This window comes from Rhinoderma darwinii, chromosome 3 (genome assembly GCF_050947455.1).
Source record: "Rhinoderma darwinii isolate aRhiDar2 chromosome 3, aRhiDar2.hap1, whole genome shotgun sequence".
NCBI classification, from domain to species: domain Eukaryota; kingdom Metazoa; phylum Chordata; class Amphibia; order Anura; family Rhinodermatidae; genus Rhinoderma; species Rhinoderma darwinii.
In genome coordinates this window covers 162689845-162715029 of record NC_134689.1, presented here as the reverse complement: position 1 = coordinate 162715029, position 25185 = coordinate 162689845, and positions in this window count along the sequence as shown.

Genomic DNA, 25185 nt, shown 5'->3' with positions numbered 1-25185 from the left:
CAAACTCCTGTCCCTCTGGTGTCAATACTGGGACGGGGGGTTTCCCTATGGGAAGGATGGGGAGAACAAATCTCTTCAGAAGGGAGGAATGAAACACATCATGGATGCGGAAGGAGGGGGGTGCAATTTTAAGCGGAAGGAGACCGGGTTGATCTTCTCCATGATCTCATAAGGACCGATGTACCTGGGGGCGAACTTTCTGGTAGGTTACCCTCGGGTGGAGGTTCTTGGAAGATAACCAAACCCTATCTCCCACCAATAAATCAGGATTAGTCCAACGCCTTCTTTTGGCTTGAAGCCGCTGGCGGTCCTGGGCTGCCCTGACATAATTCTGGACCTGGTCCCAGATGACCCTAAATTTCCCAGTGAGAAGCTCCACTTCAGGGTTATCTGATACACATGGGGAAAATGAAGAAAAGCGGGGATTAAAACCATAATTAGCAAAGAATGGACAAACTCCTGACAATGTGCTAATGTGATTATTGAGGGCAAATTCCACAAGCGCCAAAAACCTGAACCATTTATCCTGAGCATCAGCCACGAAACATCTGAGATACTGTTCCAGAGACTGATTGGTCCTCTCAGTCTGGCCATTAGTTTCTGGATGGAAGGCCGATGAAAAGGACAAGTCTCGTCCTAACTGCTTGCAGAACGCCCTCCAAAACAACGATACAAATTGGACCCCCCTGTCCGAGACAATGTTAATAGGTACCCCGTGCAAACGTAAAATATGTTTAATAAAGAGGTTAACTAGTTCTTTAGCATTGGGCAATTTCTTCAGGGGAAGAAAGTGGGCCATTTTACTAAACCGGTCTACCACTACCCAGATCACCGACCTGCCCTGGGACAAAGGGAGATCGGTGATAATATCCATGGCTAGATGGGTCCAGGCTCCTTGGGGCACCAGCAAAGGACACAGCAAGCCTGCAGGTCGGGACCTGGGAGTTTTAGACCGGGCACAGGTCTCACATGAGACCACATAGGCTGGGACATCCCGTAGCAGCCCTGGCCACCAGAAACCATGAGTGACAAGGTCCCTGGTACCAGAGATGCCTGGGTGACCTGACAGGACTGAGTCATGACACTCCTGGACAAGCCTCAGCGGAGGTGTAAGGGTACAGTTTGCCCTCTGGAAGGGCTTCAGGGGCAGAGTATTGGCTAGCCGTGACCTCTGTGGTCAGGTCGGAGTCTATGGTTGCCACTACCGCACCAAGGAAGCAATAGACCTTCGGGTTTGGACTCAGGCGGAGGGGTGGCCAGAAAACTACGGGACAGAGCATCCGCTTTAATATTCTTTAAACCAGGCCTGTAGGAAACAACAAAATTGTACATGGTAAAAAATAGAGCCCATCTAGCCTGTCTAGGGTTGAGTCTCCTGGCTCATTCTAAAAAGACCACATTTTTATGGTCAGTGAAGACCGTGACCCGATGTCTTGCCCCTTCGAGAAAATGGTGCCATTCCTCCAAAGCCCATTTGATGGCCAGCAGTTCCCGATTACCCACATCGTAATTTTGCTCAGTGGGAGAAAACTTACGGGAAAAGAAGACACAAGGTCGGAGGTGAGTGTGAGAAGTGGGACCCTGAGACAATACTGCTCCCATACCCACCTCGGAAGCATCCACCTCCACAATAAAGGGTTGAGTTTGATCTGGTTGTATTAGTACCAGGGCGGAGGAAAAGCAAATCTTAAGGAGCTCGAAGGCTCGGACCGCCTCCAGAGACCAGTGGAGGAGATCCGCACCTTTGCGGGTGAGGTCGGTAAGGGGTTTGGCAATTACAGAAAATTTTTGGGTAAAACGTCTAGTAATTTGGGAACCCTAAAAACCTTTGGAGGGCTTTCAGGGAAGCAGGCCGGACCCATTCAGATACTGCCTGGACCTTGGCAGGATCCATGCGGAAATCCTCAGGGGTAAGGATGTGACCCAAGAAAGGCATCTCTTGAGTACCAAATTTGGCAAACAAATTACTCTCCCTGAGAATATGGAGGACAGTCCTGACATGTTTGATGTGCGAGTCCCAGTCTTTGGAAAACACCAAAATGTCATCCAAGTATACCACCAAGAAGAGCCCCAGATAGTCTCTAAAAATATAATTTACAAAAGTCTGGATCACAGCTGGCGCATTACATAGACCGAAGGGCATCACCAGGTACTGAAAGTGTCCTTCAGGGGTGTTAAAGGCAGTCTTCCACTCATCCCCCTTACGAACTCTAATCAGGTTATAGGCCCCCCGCAGGTCAAACTTAGAGAACCATTTGGCCCCCTGAACCTGATTAAAGAGATCGGGGATGAGTGGAAATGGGTGTTGGTTCTCTATGGTAATATTGTTTAGCTGACGGCAGGGTTCCCCACAAAGAAGAAACCAGCACCAACATGTGATGAGGAGGGGTGGATGTACCCCTTGGCCAGGCTTCACGTTCAGGGCAAGATAGATTAACCCCTTAACGCCGAGGACGGATATATCCGTCCTCAGCAGCTGCTAGTTGGCGCAGGAGGATGGATATATCCGTCCTGTGATGGCGCGGGTACTGCCACTGTACCCACGCGATCAGCGGCAGGAGCACAGTTGTTATACACAGCCTGGCTCCTGCTTCAACTGCCGAAATCGAAGTGCGCTCCGATTCCGGCAGTTTAACCCATTAAATGCCGCTGTCAATAGTGACAGCGACATCTAATGTGTTTGACAGAGGGAGGGAGCTCCCTCTGTCACCACATCGGCACCCCCGCAAAGAAATCACGGGTCGCCATCGGGTTTCCATGGCAGCCGGGGGTCTAACAAAGACCAAAGAAAGAAAACAAAATATTCCAGAAATATGACTAGGCACTCTTGGGTTAATAGAAAATTATCAAAAGTATTTTATTTTGAACTCCAGATAATCGGAAGCATAAATATACACATATACAAATTTTTAAAAGAAAATCTCCTGGCCAGGAAAGGCATACAATTGGAACTTCTATACATAAACCAAATCCCCTAAAGGTTAAACAACATTCATAATATATATATATTTCTTGGAAAGAATTTTTTAGAAAAAGAAATTCAGTAAAACCGCTGGGTTGTGTTCACACTTGCGGTTTTTGACAATATATATTTTTTATCCTTGGAATGGCCAAAGTTCCTATTGCACGTAGTTGGTAATAATTTTTTGGAGAGAATCTTGTTATAAAGTATAGTTCTCGTCACAGGAAGATATCCCTCGTATATTAGGGAAGCCGATTTTACAGCAGGTTTTTTTTCCCCTTCATTTCAATAATCAGATCCTTGATTTTGTGAGGATCTATTGTGGCTAGCAGTCTATTCATAGACCCATAGGTCAATATGTAGCCTTCCGGATTTTTTATGTTCGGCAAGCCTAATTTTTATTGCTTATATAGGTTTTACCTCCAAACATCCAGCAGGCCCCAGGGAACCGTGCGGAGGGAATAGAGGGCCTTCAACAGGTGAGTACCGACGTGTATGGTCATATGTTTCCTTTGAGGCATCCAAACTTCCACCGTCACCACAAATAATGCTTTCCTTTCCAAGGTACCTAGGCACTCCACATCGTACGCCGGAAAATGCAAGATCCGAAAGGGCAAGAGCGTATGCTGGCAACCAAGTAAATTCCAAAATGTATGATATGCTCTTTCCATGTGATGTCTCCAACATTGGACAGGGATTAGCAAGGCAGGGATTAGACGTCACTACCCGCCCTGTTTGATTAAGTCAGCTGACGCGTTTCATCCCTGAATGGGATCTCCTCCGAGCTGTTTGACAAATGCAACCGAATGCGTTGTATTTATAGTTTCCCAAAAATTCACTTATTGGTTCCAAGTTTTTCAATATGATATTCCATCAAAATGATTTTAACTGTTGCAAAGAATATATATAAATCTTTCATGAAATACAGTAATTATAATTTCTATTTCAACAGTAAATAATATGCTTTACGAAAACCGACAGTTAGCTCATGTATTAATTAATCCATACTTATAACGCACTGTATTCAAGTTTCCATATAGAAAGAAGGTAATCAGTGGTGTGTCCTACCCCGATTCAATTTAATTTCCAAGTCATAATGGTAATATTGTGAAGAAACATGATTATTCAAAAGAACCCCTTTGTTATATAATTTTTAGTTATTAATTTATATACTTATTTATACATCGATGGAATTAGCAAAAATTGTTAGCGTTTAAGTGTAATAGTGATTTTATGGATAAGTATAATTCATCCTACAATGCTCCTTATTATACAATTTTAGTTATTATTCTTGTATTCTTAATTATACATAAATAGAATTAGCAAGATTATTGGCATTTAAGTATAATAAATAACTTTTAAAGGAAATAGCAAACTAATTTCCTCATAGATATTCCTCAAAATAGAAGAATAAGAGGGGTAAATAAAAAGTTATTTTATAAATATAAATATAAACTTATGTATATATGAAATTCATGAAACGTTCCAGGGGAGGCAGGGAGGAGGGTCCCATGCCTATTCAGGCATCAGAACCCTGGTCCCCACCGTCCCCGGAAATTATCCCAAGAATTTCATTAATCAATATAATAACAAGAGAATCTCATAAATATAATTTTAGTAATCAGTTTCATTGTCACTTTTGTATACAAGGGTTGTGTATGATAAGAGTTGTCAAAGAACCACAGGGGAGGCAGGGAGCACGGTCTCATGCCAAAAGGCAATGGATCCCGGGTCCCCACCACCCATGGGGAGCCGGATGACAACTCCCCCCAACACAAGGGACTAAAAAGAAAAAACATGCTACTGCTCCTTCATCCAATGGGTTGAGTATTCCATATGAAGAGCGACATTTCTCCTTCTCATTTTACGTTTTTATTATTCTTTATACATAGGAAATGGGATATTCAGACAGAGCACACATTATCTATATCAAAAATAATTTTTAATTTTTTGAGATTTTAAAGACGGGTATTTTGAGTGAGAGCATAGAGTCATGTGTTTTTATACAAAATTTCATATTTCACTCAGGAAGCAGAAGTTGACCCCCTACTTTTAGTCTTGCTTTTTTGTTGTATATTTATTTAAAGCATAAACTATTAGAAAAAGTTCACATAGTCCATACTAAGTTTAAGATTTTATTACGAGGGGAATCCAAGAAAGGTTCTATAGACAGGTATAATTCAGAAAAAAATATAAATAAAAAGAGAGAGCAAGTGGAGACCACTGCAGACGCTGGTAATACAGCCATCTCAGTAGAGATCCATCAGCTCCCAACAATTTATGCTATATAGCTCGACTCAGAGAAACATGTTACATTTTATTTCATTATTTAGTCCATCAAAAGAGAAACAATTATAATTCAAAACGAATTCTAACATTTCTATAATGAATTCATTCTGATGAGCCCAATCTCCTCCTCTCCTCTCCAGAAAATGTGCAGCAGCTCTTAGACCGATGTCATGTGGGATTGAAGTATACAACGACTCCACGTCTAATCCAACCAACAGGATATCGTCTTCAAAGGTCAAATTCTCAATTTTATTTAAGAGATCTCCTGTGTCCAATACAAAGGAGGGGAGTGTACGGACAAAGGGTTTCAATTTTTCATCAATGTATTTCCCAAGGTGATCAGTTGGGCCATCACAGCCCGAAATAATTGGTCTGCCCGGTGGAGTATTCCTATTTTTATGCACCTTGAGAAGCACATAGATAGTAGGCATGCAGGGTTCCCTCACCTCCAAATATTGGAATTCATGTTTCTTAATTAGGCCCTCATCCAACGCAAAGATTAGTTTCCTATTTAGGATCCCCATTATATTATCAGATGGATTATTAGTCAAAAGAGTATATGTATCCGTTTCTAATTGTCTTCTAATCTCCCCGACATAGTCCTCTTTCCTGAGGAGGACAACATTTCCACCCTTATCACTGGGTTTAATCACAATATTTTTAATATTTTGTAATTCTTTCAGGGCTTTTCATTCTTTTTTAGTTAGATTATCCTCACACAGGAAGGAGGACCAGTCGATGAGACCACTATCCCTAAGCATTGCCTCCAAGAAGGCATGTGTATATCTATTGGAATATATGCTTGGCATGGTACTACTCTTTTTCCGCAATCCTGTATATTCTCGGATGATATCAATAAGATCTTCCTTGGATTCATCTATATTTTCTAATGGATTACCTTCCCTCCATAACTCCTTTAGATCTACCAGAGTATTCCAATCCGACATTTCCAAACTAGGAATCATTCCATATTCCATTGTGTCTCTCTGTGATTGTGAATCCATGTTCTCATTTTACTGAATTTCTTTTTCTAAAAAATTATTTCCAAGAAATATATATATATATTATGAATGTTGTTTAACCTTTAGGGGATTTGGTTTATGTATAGAAGTTCCAATTGTATGCTTTTCCTGGGCAGGAGATTTTCTTTTAAAAATTTGTATATGTGTATATTTATGCTTCCGATTATCTGGAGTTCAAAATAAAATACTTTTGATAATTTTCTATTAACCCAAGAGTGCCTAGTCATATTTCTGGAATATTTTGTTTTCTTTCTTTTTTCTTTTTGGTTTTCATAATTTCTTATCAGAAATGGCACCGTGCTATATTTTCATTGCATTTTTGGGTTTTCCTATTAGGTATGGTTTAGTTATAACCACATCTTTTTCTGTCTAACAAAGACCCCCAGGTCTGCCTTCAGCAAATGCCTGTTAGGCGATGCCGGAGGCATGACCTAACAGATTGCCTGTCAGTTTTACACTGACAGGCAATAATGCATTGGTATACTAAGTATACCAAAGCATTATATATGCAATCAGCAGATCGCATAGTGAAGTCCCCTGTTGGGACTAAAAAAAAAATGTAAATCATTTAAATAAAATTTGTGAAAAAAATAAATAAAATTACAGTGAAAATCAAATAAAAGTACTTTTTTTTGCCCAAAAAGTGGTTTTATTTAGTAAAAGTGTCAAAACAAATAACACATACACATATATGGTATCCCCGCGATCGTAACAACTTGAACAATAAAATGAACACATTAATTAAACTGCCGGATGAACGGCGTCCAAAAAAACGCTCATAAAGGCTCATTAAGGTATTTAAACACTTTGCTAAAAAGTTTGCAAGTGCCTATGGACATTATAGCGGGGTCCCATGCTCACTAATAACAGCTTTCACTGTGGTGGACCCAGTCTCCTGTCCATGTATTACAGGGTCGGCCATTCATTTGAGTAGCTGGCATGTAATATTAGTTAAAAAAGGTACTCAGCACACCAGTGCTGGTGTGCTGAGTATCTTTCTCAACTCTTATCGGGTTGGGCCCCTACTTATGCATTCATCATGCTTGGTGCTGTCTGAACCACCACAAATGGCATGTAATACTAAATCCACGACATTGCGGCCTGTGTAGCCTCTGGAACTATATGTCTGTCTTCCTTTTACCATCAGAATATGGATAGAGCACTGCATATATAATAGAATATTTTAAAACATGTTACTAAAAATATGAATAAATTACCGTGTGTATCTTTAAAGCTAAATAATAAAACTATAAGGCTATGTTCACACGGGGTATTTTGCCGAGTTTTTTGACGCGGAAACCGCGTCGCAAAACTCGGCAGAAACGGCCCGAGAACGCCTCCCATTGATTTTAATGGGAGGCGTCGGCGTCTTTTTCCCGCGAGCAGTAAAACTGCCTCGCGGGAAAAAGAAGCGACATGCCCTATCTTCGGGCGCTTCCGCCTCCGACCTCCCATTGACTTCAATGGGAGGCAGGAGAAAGCGTATTTCTCGCTGTTTTATGCCCGCGGCGCTCAATGGCCGCGGGCGAAAAACGGCGCGATAATTGCCGCGAAAATCGGCGTGCAGGGAGAGGAATATCTGCCTCAAAGTTCCAAACGGAATTTTGAGGCAGATATTCCTCCCCCAAAATACTCAGTGTGAACATAGCCTAAGGCCTCATGCACACTTCAGTTTTTTCCTTCAGGGTGCTATCCGTTTTTGTCACTGATATCACCCTGAACCCATTCATTGCAATGGCCCCATGCACACTTCCGTTATTTAAATGGATCCGTTGTTCCGTTCCGTGCAAAGTAGAGCATGTCCTACTTTGCTCAGTGATTCAGTGACCGTGTGGCCCATAGAAGTCAATGGTTCAGTGAAAAAAACGGATGGCACACTGAAGGCTTCTGTGTGCTGTCCGTCTTTGACTGATCCATTGCCATAGCAATGGCTGGGTGGGACAAAGTTCACAGACTCACAGTCTACAGTAGCCAGTCAGTTCTGAAGATGGATGTGGAAAGAATGATAGCATTGGTGCAGGATCACCCAGAACTGTGGGATACGCGCACAGAATGCTACCACGACCGTTATAAAAAGGACGCCGCGTGGGAGGAGCTTGCCAAGGAGCTTTTGACACGCAGATGGCAGAAGGGAACTAGTGCAAAATAAGTAAGTAAATGCACACATTGCACTGCTTGTTTTCTGAGCATGCTTTTCTTTTGTTCCATTGTATGTAATTCTCAGTAGGTAAACTTTACACACCCACAGTAATGTTATTTTCGCATTGACCTGCTGTCTTATAACATGTGCTTTGCAATCCCAAAATTCTGACCGGTATAGACTTTGCGCAGTTTCAAGTGTGTCAGAGGGTAGCGTAGACCTTGCACAGTTGTATTCTGTATTATTTCTAGTAGAGATGAGCGAACTTATGAAAAGTTCGGTTCGGCTAGTTCGCCGAATTTCACGAAAAAGTTTGATTCGGACCGAACTAGTTCTGACCGAACCTGTAATTTCAGTGCGCCGAGCATGGTACTGTCCAGGGTGCTGATAGAGTTAGTGCAGCCCATTAACTCTTTCAGCAACCTTGACAGTACCATGCTCGGCGCGCGGAAAATAAAATGTTAATGTAATAAAAAATATATATAAATATGTTCATACTTACATTCCTCCTGTCCGGTCTCCAGCGATGACGTTTCATCCATGTCACCGCTCGCTGCAGCCAATCACAGGCTGTAGTGGCGGTCACGCTCGTCACGTGACCGCCTCTGCAGCCAATCACAGGCTGCCGCGGCCTCTGCAGCCAATCACACGCTCCTCTCCTGAAATATTCTGTGCTGCCTTAAACTCTGTGGACAGGTCAGGATCCTGTTTCTTTTAAATGCTGCACTGTAGCGCAGCCTTATATCGTGGATCGAGCGGGTTCCCCAGCAGCATTTAAAAGAAACAAGATCCTGACCTGTCCACAGAGTTTAAGGCAGCACAGAGTATTTCAGGAGATGAGCACGGCCGGCCACGGGCAGCCGGTCGTTTTTCCGAGCCGTGCTCCCATTATAAAGTATAGGAGCACGGCCCGTAAAATAAAAAAATAGAACATGTTCTAGCTTTTTAACGGCTCGGGCACCTTCCCGTGAGAAAACGGGAAGGTACCCGTGGCTAACAGAAGTCTATGGGCCCGCTATTTCGGGTCGTAATTACGACCCGTAAATCCAAAGTAAGCCAAGCAGAGTAATCTCAAACTGTTCTCTATGCTCTGAAAGCCACAGAAAACCGCACCAAGAACTTCTTGTAACCTTTCTATGGGTGTTTCCTGGGACATGTGACAGGTTCAAGTGAAGTTCACATCCGTTTTTTAAACGGAAACACGGAACGGAAACGGAGTGCACACGGAAACAAAAACGGACACACGGATCCATCAAAAACGGCCGCTAAAACGGTGATGGAAGTGTGCATGAGGCCTAAGTGAAGCAAAGATTACACTGACTTGATCATTTATGTGCTAATATGGAACTTGTCTAGTACTCGTAGTTCCACTATGCCCACAAAATGCAACAAGGTATTTGTTAAAAAGCCCTTATTGGATTGATGTATGGTAAGCCATGCTTTTATAAAAAGGTCCTACTTAGTTTCAGTGGCTTCCCAACATTTCTCTTAGTTGTGAAATTAGTTTGGGCTATAGTCATTGGAATATCTATCCAACTCTATTGGTTTTATGATGATGGTAGAACCAATACGTAGTTGCATTTGTGGACTAGTTAGAATTTGATGAGGAGTTAGGTGTGGGAAGCAGTTGTCACATTCTGGCCTTGTGTGATCTTGTCCCTCATGCCTATTTATAAATGAAACTTCAATACCCCCTCAGAGTACATCAATGTAGTTATTGACGTAATATGATGCTGTAATGTCCTATATTTCTACAAATAAATAGCTGTTTGAGACCATGGAGGAAAAGAGGACATGTACTGTAGCTCCAATTATCATTTCTTGAGCATTAATCACCTCTCAGCACTCCATATATTTGGAACTTTATAGAACATAACATTTAGAAGGGATATTGGACATGCAGTTTTCAAAGTAAACAAGCATTGGTGATGGAAACAGTTGGAACATTTTAATAATTTTGGCAGGCTTGATGTACCAATGTTTGCAGACACATTATAAACCAGGCTGCTCATTTATTAAGCAAACTGCTTGTTTTTCTTATTTGGCTAAAGATCTACTTCACTTACAAAATTGTTTTGTCACTACAGTAAAATACTTTCTGTTCATACTTGATGAAAAAAGGATAGATCCAGAGTTTGTATATAATATATATCTTTTACTCTGCTTTCATTTAAAAAAAAATTAAAATACTAACATACACATATAGTGAGTTCATATGCAATGTAGCATGTAACACATGTTCACACTTGATGATCTGTAAATCTGGAAGTTGTCCTAATCATACTTTACATGATCAAACTTCACCAGGTCATTTCTTAGGCACGACTGACTTAATGTGAGGAAGTAATTGGTCAATGCCGCTCAATGCCATGATGGTCTTAATACACTTTTAAAGGTACTGTGGATGAAAAGTGAGGATTTATAGGGGTTGCTAACTTTAGGAGTCATATTAGTCCAACAATACACATTGATGACATTGTTGCCAGTCTAATGGATTTTTACTATGCTAAAGATAAACATATAAGGTCTACAAATGCTGAAGGTCTAGCATCCATCAAGAGTATTCCTTTTTTATATTGATTCACCGTATAGTTCAGACATTTGAAATGACCAACTGGTAAACATCCAAACTGCTAGATTGCCAGAGAGTTGCAAGAGGCATTGGTGAAGGTCTCCGAGTAACCATCAATAGTGATTGAACACATTAGATCATTGACATTCATTGTGCACTAGACTTCATAAGTTAAAATATAGCTTAACGAAAAGAACAGTGCTCCATGGTGTAATATTTTCAAAATAAAACAGGTTAGCAGGCATATAGCCTTAGGTTAGTATGCTCACCTTTTGGTGTTGTGCTTAGAGCACAACCTCTATTGATGTGTGTACAATGTCGTAGCTGCTGCCGTCCTTTCCTCCGGGCATTCGGCAGTACAAATACCTTGTCCGTATGTAGAATACTTGAAGTAAAAAATAGTGGGATCTTCAGAGGCGCTGCTAGTAATAAAACTCCACTTTGGGCAGGAGGTATAAATAAAATACTTTTTATTTATTTTTTAAACAAAACAGAGCTTGGAAATATAAAGCATAAATTGCTAAAACATGCTAAAATTATATAAAATGGATCCGACCGGTTTTGGGACTGGACTTGTCCCTTCTTCAGGAAAATATCCATAGGATATATTTATTGATGGAATGTTTCATCTATATGTGGTTTTTTTTGTTAGTGAAAAGAAAACAAAAGCTGTGTTTAGGGCCTGTTCACATCACCGTTTCCCTTCCTTTGAGGGGTTTCATCTGGAGTTTCCGTCGGGTTAACCCCCTCAACAGAAAGGCAAACGGAAACCTAAGCTTCCATTTCCCTCACCATTGATATCAATGGTGACGGAAACCTAGCTAATGGTTTCCGTCTGTCACCGTTGTGACGGGTCCCGTTGTTATTGATGAAACCAATAGCGCAGTCGACTGCGCTATTGATTCCATCAAAACGACGGAACCCTGTCATAACGGTGACAGACGGAAACCATTAGGGCATGCCCCCACGTGGCGGATTTCCTCCGCAACTGTCCGCATCAATGCCGCACCTAATCCGGGTTGCGGATTACGCTGCGGATCTGCCCAAAATGTGCAGTAAATTGATGCGGACTAGCTGCTGCGGACTGCGGAAAAAGTGCTTCCCTTCTCTCTATCAGTGCAGGATAGAGAGAAGGGACAGCACTTTCCCTAGTGAAAGTAAACAAATGTCATACTTACCGGCCGTTGTCTTAGTGACGCGTCCCTCTTTCGGCATCCAGCCCGACCTCCCTGGATGACGCGTCAGTCCATGTGACCGCTGCAACCTGTGATTGGCTGCAGCCGTCACTTAGACTGAAACGTCATCCTGGGAAGCCGGACTGGAGACAGAAGCAGGGAGTTCTCGGTAAGTATGAACTTCTATTTTTTGACAGGTTGCTGTATATTGGGATCGGTAGTCACTGTCCAGGGTGCAGAAACAGTTACTGCCGATCGCTTAACTCTTTCAGCACCCTAGACAGTGACTATTTACTGACGTCTCCTAGCAACACTCCCATAATTCCGGGAACCCCATTGACTTCCTCAGTCTGGCTGTAGACCTAGAAATACATAGGTCCAGCCAGAATGAAGAAATGTCATGTTAAAAAAGCAAGACGCATCCGCAGCACACATAAAATGTGCATGACAGCTGCGGACTTAATTGCGGAATTTAGAATCTCCATTGAAGTCAATGGAGAAATTCCGCCATGAGTCCGCAACCAGTCCGCCACTGCTCCGCAACAGACAGAGCATGCTGCGGACACCAAATTCCGCTCCGCAGCCTATGCTCCGCAGCGGAATTTTACTTAACGTCTAAACGAACACTTCTAAATTAAAGTGGAAGTCAATGGAGAAACGGCTCCGCTGCGGATTAACGCTGCGGAGTGTCCGCAGCGGAATTCAAGTGAAATTCCGCCACGTGTGAACCCAGCCTTAGCTGGGTTTCCATCACCATCGAGTTCAATAGTGAGGGAAACGGAAGCTGAGGTTTCTGTTTGCCTTTCCGCTGATGGGTTAACCAGATAGAAACCTCAGACGGAACCCTTCAGCGGAAAATGACGGTGATGTGAACAGGCCCTAAACACAGCTTTTGATTGCTTTTCTCTAACAAAAAAAGAAGGGACTCGTCCAGTCCCAAAACCGGTCAGATCCATTTTATAGAATAGAGGACCAGGTCTGCTGCCAGATTTGTAGAAAGTCTCCAAATGCAGAGTCAGCTGTGGGTACCTCAGATGTAGACGGAACAGGAAAAGGGATTCGCGGATGTTGTCCATAGACAATATAGAATGGCGTGGAAGTAGTGGACTCACTTGTGTGGTTGTTATACAAGAACTCGGCACATGGAAGCTGTATCTAGTCATCATGCTGCATTGAGATGAAGTGACGAAGATAATTCTCCATGATTTTGTTAATCCTCTCGACTTGACCATTGGACTGGGGATGGTAGGTCGAGGAAAAGTCCAATTTCACATTAAGGAGTTTACAGAGGGCTCTCCAGAATATTGAGGTGAATTGAACCCCCCGATCAGACACTATATGAAGAGGCAAGCCATGCAAGCGGAAGATGTGCAAAATGAAGAGGTTTCCCAGTCGAGGAGCAGAAAGTAGGCCGGTCAGCTTTCAATATGGACTTCACTTTCTCAGGATCTTGAGGCCTTGATCCGACATGATGTAGCCCAGGAAGGGCAGGGAATTTTTTTCGAAAATGCACTTCTTCAGCTTGGCATACAGACGATTCTTTCTTGTGTCATCGGATCTGGGGAGAATATAAGAATATCATTGAGATAGACCACAACACAGACATAGAGGAGATCTCAGAAGATATAATTCACGAATTCTTGGAAAACTGTGGGAGCGTTACACAGACCGAATTTCATCACCAGGTATTCACAGTGCCCGTCTTGAGTGTTTAATGCTGTCTTCCACTCGTCACCTCAATGGATTCGGATCAAGTTGTAAGCCCCACGCCAAGTCCAGTTTAGGGAAAATCCTGGCTCCTCGTATTCTTGTATACAGTCAAATAATTTGGATATCAGTAGCAATGGATATTTATTCTTGACCGTGATCTGGTTGAGACCACGGTAGTCAATGCAGGGTTGAAGAGATCTGTCTTTCTTTTTAACGAAGAAGAACGCGGCCCCGGCCGTGGAGGAGGATGTCCGTATGAAACCCCTCTCTAGATTCTCCTTGATATATGCTGACATGGACTGGGTCTCTGGCAAGGAGAGAGGGTATAGCCATCCATGGGGAGGAGAAGCATTTGGAACCAGTTCAATCGGACAGTCGTAAGACCGGTGTGGGGGAAGCATCTCAGCCTCCTTCTTGCTGAAGACGTCTGCAAACTGAGAAAAATGAGTAGGTAATCCCGCTAATGACTGAGGTATAGGAGGTTGGACAGGACTGATCTGTAACAGGCAGTGGTGGAGACATTTGAAGCCCCATTGGAGAACATCTCCGGAATGCCAATCAAGGACTGGTGCATGAAGTCGGAGCCAAGGTAGACCCAGCAGGACAGGATTGATGACTTTAGGCAAGATGAGAAATGTAATTTGTTCAGCGTGAAGGGCTCTCACTCGGAGCTTCAGTGGCTTGGTCTCGGGCACAATGGGATCGGGCAGAGGAAGTCCATTCACCGAGGCAACAGCCAGAGGCGTCTCCAGAGGGACAGTGGACAACAGGAGATGATCCACTAAGTTTTGTTGGATAAAGTTGGCCGCAGACCCTGAGTCCAGGTAGGCAGAGACCTGGTGCGTCTTCTTGCCAGACACTATTGTCACGGGAATGGACAGTTTGGGAGAGAATCTCTTATGTAGCGCCGTTCCACCTAGGGTTGTCTCTCCAACCAATCCTAGACGCTGGAGTTTTTTGGCTTATGGGGACACAGATGCACTAAATTGCCTCCAACGCCGCAATACAGACAGTCCTGAAGTGCGTCTGCGTTGTTTCTTCTGGACTGAGAGCTTTAGAAGGTAACTTGCATAGGTTCCTCAGGTCGAACAACTGATGAGGGCAGCATGGGTAGATGGAAGATCTCGAGCGGCAAGCTCGTCTTTAATATTGGAGGAGACAGTCCCTGCCAGAAGGTAGCCACCAATGCCTCATTGTTCCAGGACAGCTCTCAGGGTACGGAACCGAATTGTGTACTTGCCCACAGAGGTGTCTTCTTGGCGAAGGGTCAACAGAGATACAGCTGCAGAAGAGACTCTCCCAGGTTCCTCAAATACTGTGCGGAAAGCCTGCAGGAAACAATGTAAGTCACGGGTCTCTGGTCCCTGACATTCCCAGATGGCATTTGCTCATGCCAGGGTCTTGCCAGCAAGGATAGAGACTATGGAAGCGATCCTTGCGTCACCGGAAGGAACTGTCTTTGCATACAGTCTGAAGTGGATCTGGCATTGGTTTATAAATCCCCTGCTGGTCCTCGCGTCTTCATCGTAGCGAGGAGGTAGTGGCAGGGAGAATCGAGGATCAGCACTGTAGCAGGAGGAACAGCAGGAGCAACAGGAGCAATAGGAGCAGGTGCAGTGAAGGCTGCAGCTTGCGCATCTAGCCGATGTGCAATGGCGTTCACCACCTAGAGAAGATGGTCCTCTCATGACAGGAGGTCTCGCATATTCGCTTGCATGATTTTCGATGTCGTCAAGGTCTTCGGTTTACCAGTGGGGTCCATGGCCTGAGAGTATTGTCAAGATCCGTAAGAATGTAGCAGAGTAGCAGCCGGCCAAACAACAGTATACAAAGTCTATGCAAAGTCCTAACACAAGAGTATCTGTAATAATCCAGACAGTAGCAGAGGCTTAGGCACAGATGGAACTTGACGGTAGATGATACCAGGCGTGGCAGATGACACCAGACGTGGTGTATGACAGCAGGCGTGGCAGATGGCACAACACGACTTCAACAATATAAAGGGCACAGGAACAAACACAGCATGGGATACAAGATACAGGTAGCAGGGCACGGGAGCACTGGGAACAGGATATGACTAAGGGACTATTTGCTAAGACTAACATGGGAATACGCAACAACACTCAGGCAAGGAGTGAAAGGTCAGGGCCCTTTTTATAGTCCAGGGTGATCTGGGAATAATTAATTAATTATTTACATGTGCACTTGCGCGCGCCCTAGTGGTTGCTGCAGGGCAGAGCGGCCGGATGTGCTGGGGTCTCCGGGGAGGGAGACGTCGGCAGGATGAGAGAGGACTGCGGTCGCGCTCATCAGTAGGTAAGGGGTGCGACCGTTACAAAGTCTATGGGCGCTTCCGCAATTGTACACGGCTACGGATGTGCATCCGTATTTGCGGATCTGTATCTTGTGCATTCTCACGGCGGGGGTGTGGATCCACTGGGCCGTACCGCCATAGCGGGATAGCAGGTGTCCAAACAGCATCCGCAATGATCTGCCCGGGGATTCCTCTGCTAGAGGGACCTTCGGTGGCGCTATCTACAGGGGAAGGGGGTAGCACTATATACAGTGGGGGTGGCACTATCTACAGGGGGCGCTATGTTGCACAATCTACATGGGGTGCCATGTGGCGCCATCTACAGGGGCGCTGTGTGGCGCTATCTACAGGGGGGCTGTGTGACATTATCTACAGGGGGTACTGTGGCATTATATACAGAGGGCACAGCAGCATTATCTACAGGGGCATGTGTGGCACTATATACAGGGGGTTGTGTGGCACTATATACAGAGGCCACTGTGGCGTTAGCTACAGGGTGTGTGTGGCACTATATACAGATGGGTGTGTGGCACTATCTACAGAGGGCACTGCGGTATTATCTACAGGGGGTGTGTGGCACTATATACAGGGGGATTTGGCACTACCTACAGAGGGTACTGCGGTATTATCTACAGGGGGTGTGGCACTATATAAAGAGGGAACCATGGCATTATCTACAGAGGGTGTGTGGCACTATATACACAGGGTACTGAGGCATTATCTACAGAGGGCACTGTTTCATTATCTACACATGAAATTCATCTGTTTTTAAAAATTTGACAAAAACGGAAAACACGGAACAGATACAAAACGCTTGCAAAACGCCCGTCAAAAACGAACCTAGATGGCTGGTTTTAACAGCCGACACCCGAACCCTGTTGCGTGAATCCCTTTGTGGTGTGGGGTGAGTAGGAGATGCAGGGTAGTATTGGGTAGCTGTAAAGGCGCCAAAAAAGATCTACTCTCAAGCCAAGTTATGGCTAGTGTTTGGCGTCTTTTCAGGCTCCCATTGCTGCTTCGATGATTTGGTCTGAGGTTAGTGGACAGCAGCTGCCTTCTGGGCTCTCTCTCTTGGTGCCGGTCTTGGCACTGCCCTGAATATGACACACGTGACATTACAATGTGTGTGTCAGACTTCAGTGTAGCACCAAGGCCGGAGCATGGAAGGAGAGCCCTGACATGGTACACAACAAGTATCTAATCCATCATGTATCCAATCTATCACAAACTATGTACCACTCTTATAAAATTGACACATTTTCAGAGCTTAGACTGCCTTTTTGGTGGACAATTGTGGTAAAAACTGATGACAACTAACGAAAACTGATGGTTTTGTAGTAAAAATCTTAAAAAAGCCTTATGGCAACTGATACATTTTTGCATCAGTTTTTGTAATCACTTGAGAGACAAAAAAACTGATGCTGATACAACTCATATATGTGAACGCACCTTTACCTATTCTCCTTTTTATGAGTTGGCATCCAAATTAGGAATGGGGTGGCTCTTCAGAGGATTGACTAGATCCACTTTCCAACTGCAAGAAGCATTAGGCCTGGTCTGCTGATGTTCATATTACTGCCTAGAACTACCGCTATATACATATTGCTACCGTCAGTTGACTTGTTTCTGTTTTGTAATTGTTGAAGCCATGTTATCTAGAAGTGACCAACTGTTCCCAAAGATGAGAGCACAGTGAGAGTTTTGACATAGGGTACATCACATTTAGTACTCTGTTCATATACGTTTTAAAAGGTCTGAACTTTATAAACTTTTGACATGTTTTATTAAGGAAACTCAAAGAGCTACTAAACACACAGAAGATTTTTATTTTCTCCTTTTACAATGCAAAGACTCTTTTTTTTAACTATGAAAGCACAGCTGTAAATTGCCCCATTCAGCCATTGCTCGATAAAATCACATTCACTATTTCTGCTAATAGATTTTTCTTTGTATATGTTAAAGAAGTCATAACCCATTACCTGTACAACCCCATTACTTATCTAGAACACTACACTGAACTCTTTGTTTCTCGAGTAGTTTCCAGGTGCTGCGGGCAGGTGCTAACAGCAGTACTGACACAGATGCAATTTCAATTCTTTGTGTAGGAGGAGCACTCATACCAGTTCAATGAATACTGGCTGCTACTTCTATAGCAGCTTCTTGGTTCAATCCTTCACGTCCATACTGCCAGACTACATAAACATGCATGCTTGGCTCAGTTTTGTTTATTTAGATTTTGGGAGATGACTTATCTACAAAGGAATAAAGAATCAGAAATGTCGAAAACTAAGCTTGATCTCTCCTACCCCTTATCTTCCATCTGAAATTTGGGAGGTACCCATACACATAAGATCGTGGGTCGATCCTGCTAGAATCGTCGATTTTTATATTATCTGTCTCTGTGGATGGAAAACCAATGTATGACTGGTGGTTTCATACAAAACTGAAAACAGTAATTACTAAAGCATATTTTGCAGGAACATGAGATGGCTGTGCTTGTCGTAGGACTTACAGGAGTATAACTAATGTGTTTATTACAAGGCATTATGTCATCCCAATAAGAATAGCAAAACACATATCTATCTATCTATCTATCTATCTATCTATCTATCTATCTATCTATCTATCTATCTATCTATCTATCTATCTATCTATCTATCTATCTATCTATCTATCTATCTATCTATCTATCTATCTATCTATCTACCTATCTATTAATAGCTATCTGTATATCTACTTATCGCAAAGCAAAACACAGAGGTATTACAAATGACTCCAGACTGAGCTTATATCTAAAACAAATAAAACAAACCAACCAAGTAGAAAGAGGGATCTTTCATTAGCAAAAGACTGCACATATGTGGAATGTCTTTGCACATCTCTTTTTTTGGTAATTGAGCTTATATCTAGACTGATGCATTGTAACAATCTAATCAGCTGTCTGGGTAGAAAAAAATGGAATTCACTGCTCAACTCTATAGATATTTAATATTGTGGGATCATGTTAGCCACATACTAATTTTCTGAAAATTCTTCAGGTCAAAAGTACAAATATTCATATTTCAAATTATATACGTTTTGCCAGGAGTGTTTCTTTAAGAGATAAACAGTTTATTAGTCATATGTATTCTATGTAGAATATATTTTGCACTCTGGGAGTAGAGCCTCTAAATAATGCATTGTGTATATTCCCTATTTCAAATTTTTTTGTGTTATATAAACTGATTTCAAATTATATTTATCTTTATATGATATTAAGAGAGAGTACAATGTGTTCTGAAAAGAGACAAGGTAAACTAAAACTAAAAAATATGAAAAGTCACTAAAAGAGGAAATGTTCATCTTTCCTTCAGTTCTGTATCTGTAGGTGGTCTTCTTTTTTAATAGATGTCAATGGAGGTCAGATAAAGGGGATGCCATTGTCAGGGGCTCTTTTATTAACATCTGTTCACAAATCTTTCTTGATGATAACAATTCCCAGCATCACAAAGATGCTACAGTCAGATCACTTCATGTATTTTCATAGAAGTCACAGCAGAATCTTAATAGAGCTTAGTTCTACTGGTAATAATTTTAGAACACAATTTTGACAAGTCATTTGCAATAGAGAATGTTTGGACTTGTTTCCTTTCATTACAGACAGCCTGTTATTAATGTGGATTCTTTTTCTTTATCCTTTAACCCCTTCAGGACTGAGCCTGTTTTGGCCTTCAGGACGAAGCCGATTTTTAAAATCTGACATGTGTCACTTTATGTGGTAATAACTCCGGAATGCTTTTACCTATCCAAGCGATTCTGAGATTGTTTTCTCGTGACACATTGGACTTTATGTTACTGGCAAAATTTGCCCGATAGATTCAGTATTTAATTGTGAAAAACACCAAAATTTAGCGAAAAATTGCAAAAATTAGCATTTTTCTAAATTTAAATGTATCTGCTTGTAAAACCGATAGTAATACCACACAAAATAGTTACTAGTTACCATCCCCCACATGTCTACTTTAGTTTGGCATCGTTTTTTGAACATTATTTTATTTTTCTAGGACGTTACAAGGCTTAGAACTTTAGCAGCAATTTCTCATATTTTCAAGAAAATTTCAAAAGGCGATTTTTACAAGGACAAGTTCAGTTCTGAAGTGGCTTTGAGAGTCTTGTATATTAGAAAGTCCCCATAAATCACCCATTTTGAAAACTGCACCCCTCAAAGTATTCAAAACAGCATTCAGAAAGTGTATTAACCCTTTAGGCGTTTCACAGGAATTAAAGCAAAGTAGAGGTGAAAGTTACAAATTTCATTTTTTTTATACAAAATTCATTTGTAATACATTTTTTTCTGTACCACAGAAGGTTTTTCCCAAAAAATTTAACTTATTATTTATTGCCCAGATTCTGCAGTTTTTAGAAATACCCCACATGTGGCCCTAGTTCGGTCATGGACTGAAACACAGGCCTCAGAAGCAAAGGAGCACCTAGTGGATTTTGGGGCCTTCTTTTTTTAGCATATATTTTAGGTACCATGTCAGGTTTGAAGAGGTCTTGTGGGGCCAAAACAATAAAGACCCCCAAAAGTGACCTCATTTTGGAAACTACACCCCTCAGGGAATTTATCTAGGGGTATAGTTAGCATTTTGAACCCACAGTTTTTTTGCTAAATTTATTTGAATTAGTTTGTGAAGATGAAAATCTACTTTTTTCTGAAAAAACGTAGAAATTTTTAATTTTTTCAAGGTATAAAAGAGAAAAAACACCCCAACATATGTAAAGCAATTTCTCCTGATTATAGCAATACCCCATATGTGGTAATAAACTGCTGTTTGGACCCACAGCAGGACTCAGAAGGAAAGGAGCACCATTTGGATTTTGAAATTCTGATTTTGCTGGAATGGTTTTCAGTGCCTTGTCGCGTTTGAAATGCACTGGAGGGAACAAAATAGTGGAAACCCCTGGAAAGTGACCCCATTTTGGAAACTACACCCCTCAAGGAATTTTTCTAGGGGTAAAGTTAGCATTTTGACACCACGGTTGTTTTGCTGAATTCATTGAAATTATTCTGTAAAGGTAAAAATCGACTTTTTTTCTGAAAAAAGGTAGCCATTTTTAATTTTTACAAGGAATAAAGGAGAAAAAGCACCCCAACATTTGTAAAACAATTTCTCCCGATTACGGAAATATGCCATATGTAGTAATAAACTTCTGTTTGGACCCACAGCAAGGCTTAGAAGGGAAGGAGCGCTATTTGGCTTTTGGAGCTCAAATTTAGCTGAAATGGTTTTTGGGTGCCATGTCGCATTTGCAAAGCCCCTGAGAGGCCAAAACAGGGGAAACCCCCCAAAAGTGGAAATTACACCACTTAAAGAATCTATCTAGGGATATAGTGGGCATTTAGACCCCACAAGTCTTTTGCAGGATTTATTAGAATTAGGCCGTGAAAATGAATATCGACATTTCTTCCACTAAAATGTTGCATTTTTTTCAATTTCACAAAGGATAAAGGGGGAAAAAGCCCCCCCAACATTTGTAAAGCAATTTCTCCCGAGTACGGCTGTACCCCACGTGTGGTCATAAATGGTTTTTCATTAGAAAGTAATTAACCCTTTCTGGAGTGATCCATTTTTTTCTTTTCCTTCTTAGTTTTTTCCTCCCCGCGTTCCAAGAGCCACAACTTTTTTATTTTTCAGTCAATAGAGCGGTATGAGGGCTTATTTATTGAGGGACGAGCGGTCGTTTTTATTGGTGCAACTTTTTGGTACATACAACTTTTTGAGCACTTTTTATTACATTTTTAGGTAGAGCCAAGGTGACCAAAAAAACAGCGATTTTGCCGTTCTAAATTCTTTATTTTTTACGTGAGACGCTCCATACATCACCCCCCACACTACGACATGCTATGTCATGGTGCGCGCAGGGGTTAATGCGCAGCGCATGGTGCGGAGTGAAAATTACAATTTTCCACTCATATGCCATTTTAGTGCATTATATGTTATGCCCAGTTTGTGCCACTGAAGACAAATAACTGAAAATATTAACCGGGTTCTCCCGGGTATGGCGATGCCATATCTGTGGACGTAAATTGGTGTTTAGGCACGCTGCAGGGCTCAGAAGGGAGGGACGCCATTTGGCTTTTGGGGCACAGAGTTTGCTTGGTAGTTGTTCTGTTTGGGGTTTTACTGGTGTTTCAGTTTATAATGTGGGGGCATATGTAATCTGTGCGGAGTACATCAGGGTACATGTTATCTGTGCGGAGTACATCAGGGTACATGTTATCTGTGCGGGGTACATCATGGTATAATAATGCAGTAAATAAATAATAATCCGCAGATATGTGGCCGGTGTCGCACTTATAAATGGTGCCCGATCTTATCCGCTTTTGGACACTACACATTTTGCATCGCCATATTCTGAGAGCCAGAACGGTTTTATTTTTTCTCCACCGGAGCCGTGTGAGGGTTTATTCTTTGCGGGACAATCTGTAGTTTTCATTGGTACCATTTTGGGGTACCAGAAATTTTTTTGATCACGTTTTATTCCATTTTTTGGCAAGCAAGGTGACCAAAAACCATCAATTCTGACAATGTTTTTTATTTGTTTTTTTTATGGCCTTCACCCTGGGCTATAAATGACCATTATACTTTATTCTGCGGGTCGATACGATTACGGCGATACCAGATGTATATAATTTTTTTATGTTTTGCAGCGTTTGTGCAATAAAATCACTTATTTATTAAATAAATTAATTTTTGTGTCACCATATTCTTAGAGCCGTAACGTTTTTATTTTTCAGTCAAAAAAGCGGTGTAAGGGCTTGTTTTTTGCGGGACGGGATGTAGTTTGTATTGGTACCATTTTGGCGTACGTGCGACTTTTTGATCACTTTTTATTGTATATTTTGGGAGGGTTGGTAACCAAAAAATTGTGATTCGGGCACTGTTTTTCGTTTATTTTTTTCGCGGTGTTCACCGTGCGGGAAAAATAATATTACAGTTTTATAGTTGGGGTCGTTACGAACGCGGCGATACTAAATATGTGTACTTTTTTTAACGTGTTAATTTTTTTCCTATAATAAAAGACTTATTATAGGAAAAAAAGCATTCTTTGTTTATGTCACTTCTAACTTTGATTTTGACACTTTTTCAAAACATTTTTATTATCTTTTTTTAACTTTTTTTACTTGTCCCACTAGGGGACACTTAGACTGGCAGCTCTGATCGCTGCTGGAACACATTACACTACACACGTAGTGTAATGTGTTCTAACTGTCATTGTGACGTGACAGTCACACTGACAGGAAGCAGAGGAGGAACGGCCGGAGGCTGATCCTCCGAGGCTTCCGTACATGGCAACCCGGAGGTCATTGTTTGGCCTCTGGTTGCCATGATAAGGATCGCCAGCCCCCGCAAATACATGTGGGGGGCTGCCGATCCGCTGTAAACCTCTTCGATGTGGTGATCGCAATCGACCACCGCATCGAAGGGGTTAATTGCCGATTTCAGCGGCGACAGGCCGCTGATCGGCAACGGGGAGAGCAGGGCTGACACCCTGCACAGTTAACCGCCGCTGCGTTGTAGCGCCGCGCGGCGGTTAACTTTTAAAGCGCGGACGTAACTGTACGCCCAGGTGCGCGAAGTTACTGCTTATCTGGACGTACAGTTACGCCAAGGTGCGGGAAGGGGTTAAGTTGATTTATGTCACAACAAACAATTTGCTTGAAATTAACATCAATATAAAAGAATTTACTTTTCTTCAGAAGGACAATACGGGAATAATTTATATGTGATAACATCCTAACTTGTATATGTACATCTTTATATGTATGTTTCTACTTTTCTATTGCTCCAATCTTTACTTTTCTATTGCTCCAATCTTTATTTAAAGAACATTTCCACCTAAATTATATTTACACATAGATGCTTATTAATAAACATAGCGTAAAAAATCACTTCAATCATATTTAACCTAGTCTAGAAGAAGTATATTTCCCTCTTGACTGGTAAAATAATAGAATAGATAGGACTACTATGAGTGCATTTCATGCTTAAAGAGGTGGTTATCACTTTTTAGCTATCATGGCTTCTAAATAGAGCAATGCTGAAATTAAAGGGGTTTACCCATCAGGGACATTTACGACATATCCACAGGATATGTCGTAAATGTCAGATAGATGCGGGTCCCACACCTATCTCTAGAACGGGGCCCTTAAACTCTGTTCTACCTTTTTCTGCTCCCGCTGCCTCTCAGCCAATTCCTGACTATATGATCGGGTGTTACAAAAACAGCGTAGCTCGTTGAGCTATGTTGTTTCCGTAACTCCCATAGTAGTGAATGGCAGTTACAGCAGCAGCGTAGCATGCGAGCAATGCTGTTTCCGTAACTACCCTTCAGATCTATGGGACTTACGGAAACAGCGTAGCTCAGTGTGCTACGCTGTTTCCTTCTTCATGGTCTGAAATTACACGAGTCAGCCAGAGCACAGGGAGGTAGAATGGGGTTTAGGGGGCCCCGTTTCAGAAATAGATGTGGGGTCCATAGGTGGGACCCGCATCTATCTGACATTTATGACATATCCTGTGGATATGTTGTAAATGTCCCTGATGGGAAAACCCCTTTAAGATAACAGTTTCTAAACCTAGAAAACCACCTTAAACACGCCTTCTCTATTAGTAACTTTCCTGTTCCCCACCATCCTCAACTGATAGGAGGCATAGTATTACTGTTCTAAATGGATAAAATTACTACGTTTTTAAGTCCCTATGATTCCAACTTTGCTAGAGCCTTTCAAGGTATTTTTATTATCATCATAGTTTTATTATTTCTAATCACCTGCTATGTATATACTGTATTGCTGACATATACTGCAGCAGTGTATGACAACTACATTACATACTAGTCCTTGTTCCCATGAGACTTTACAAACCATTTCCCTATCTCCATCATACTGCTCTAGACCAGGTTCCAAGGAAGCCAATTAACCTAATTGTGAGAACTACATTGAAAATGCTGATTA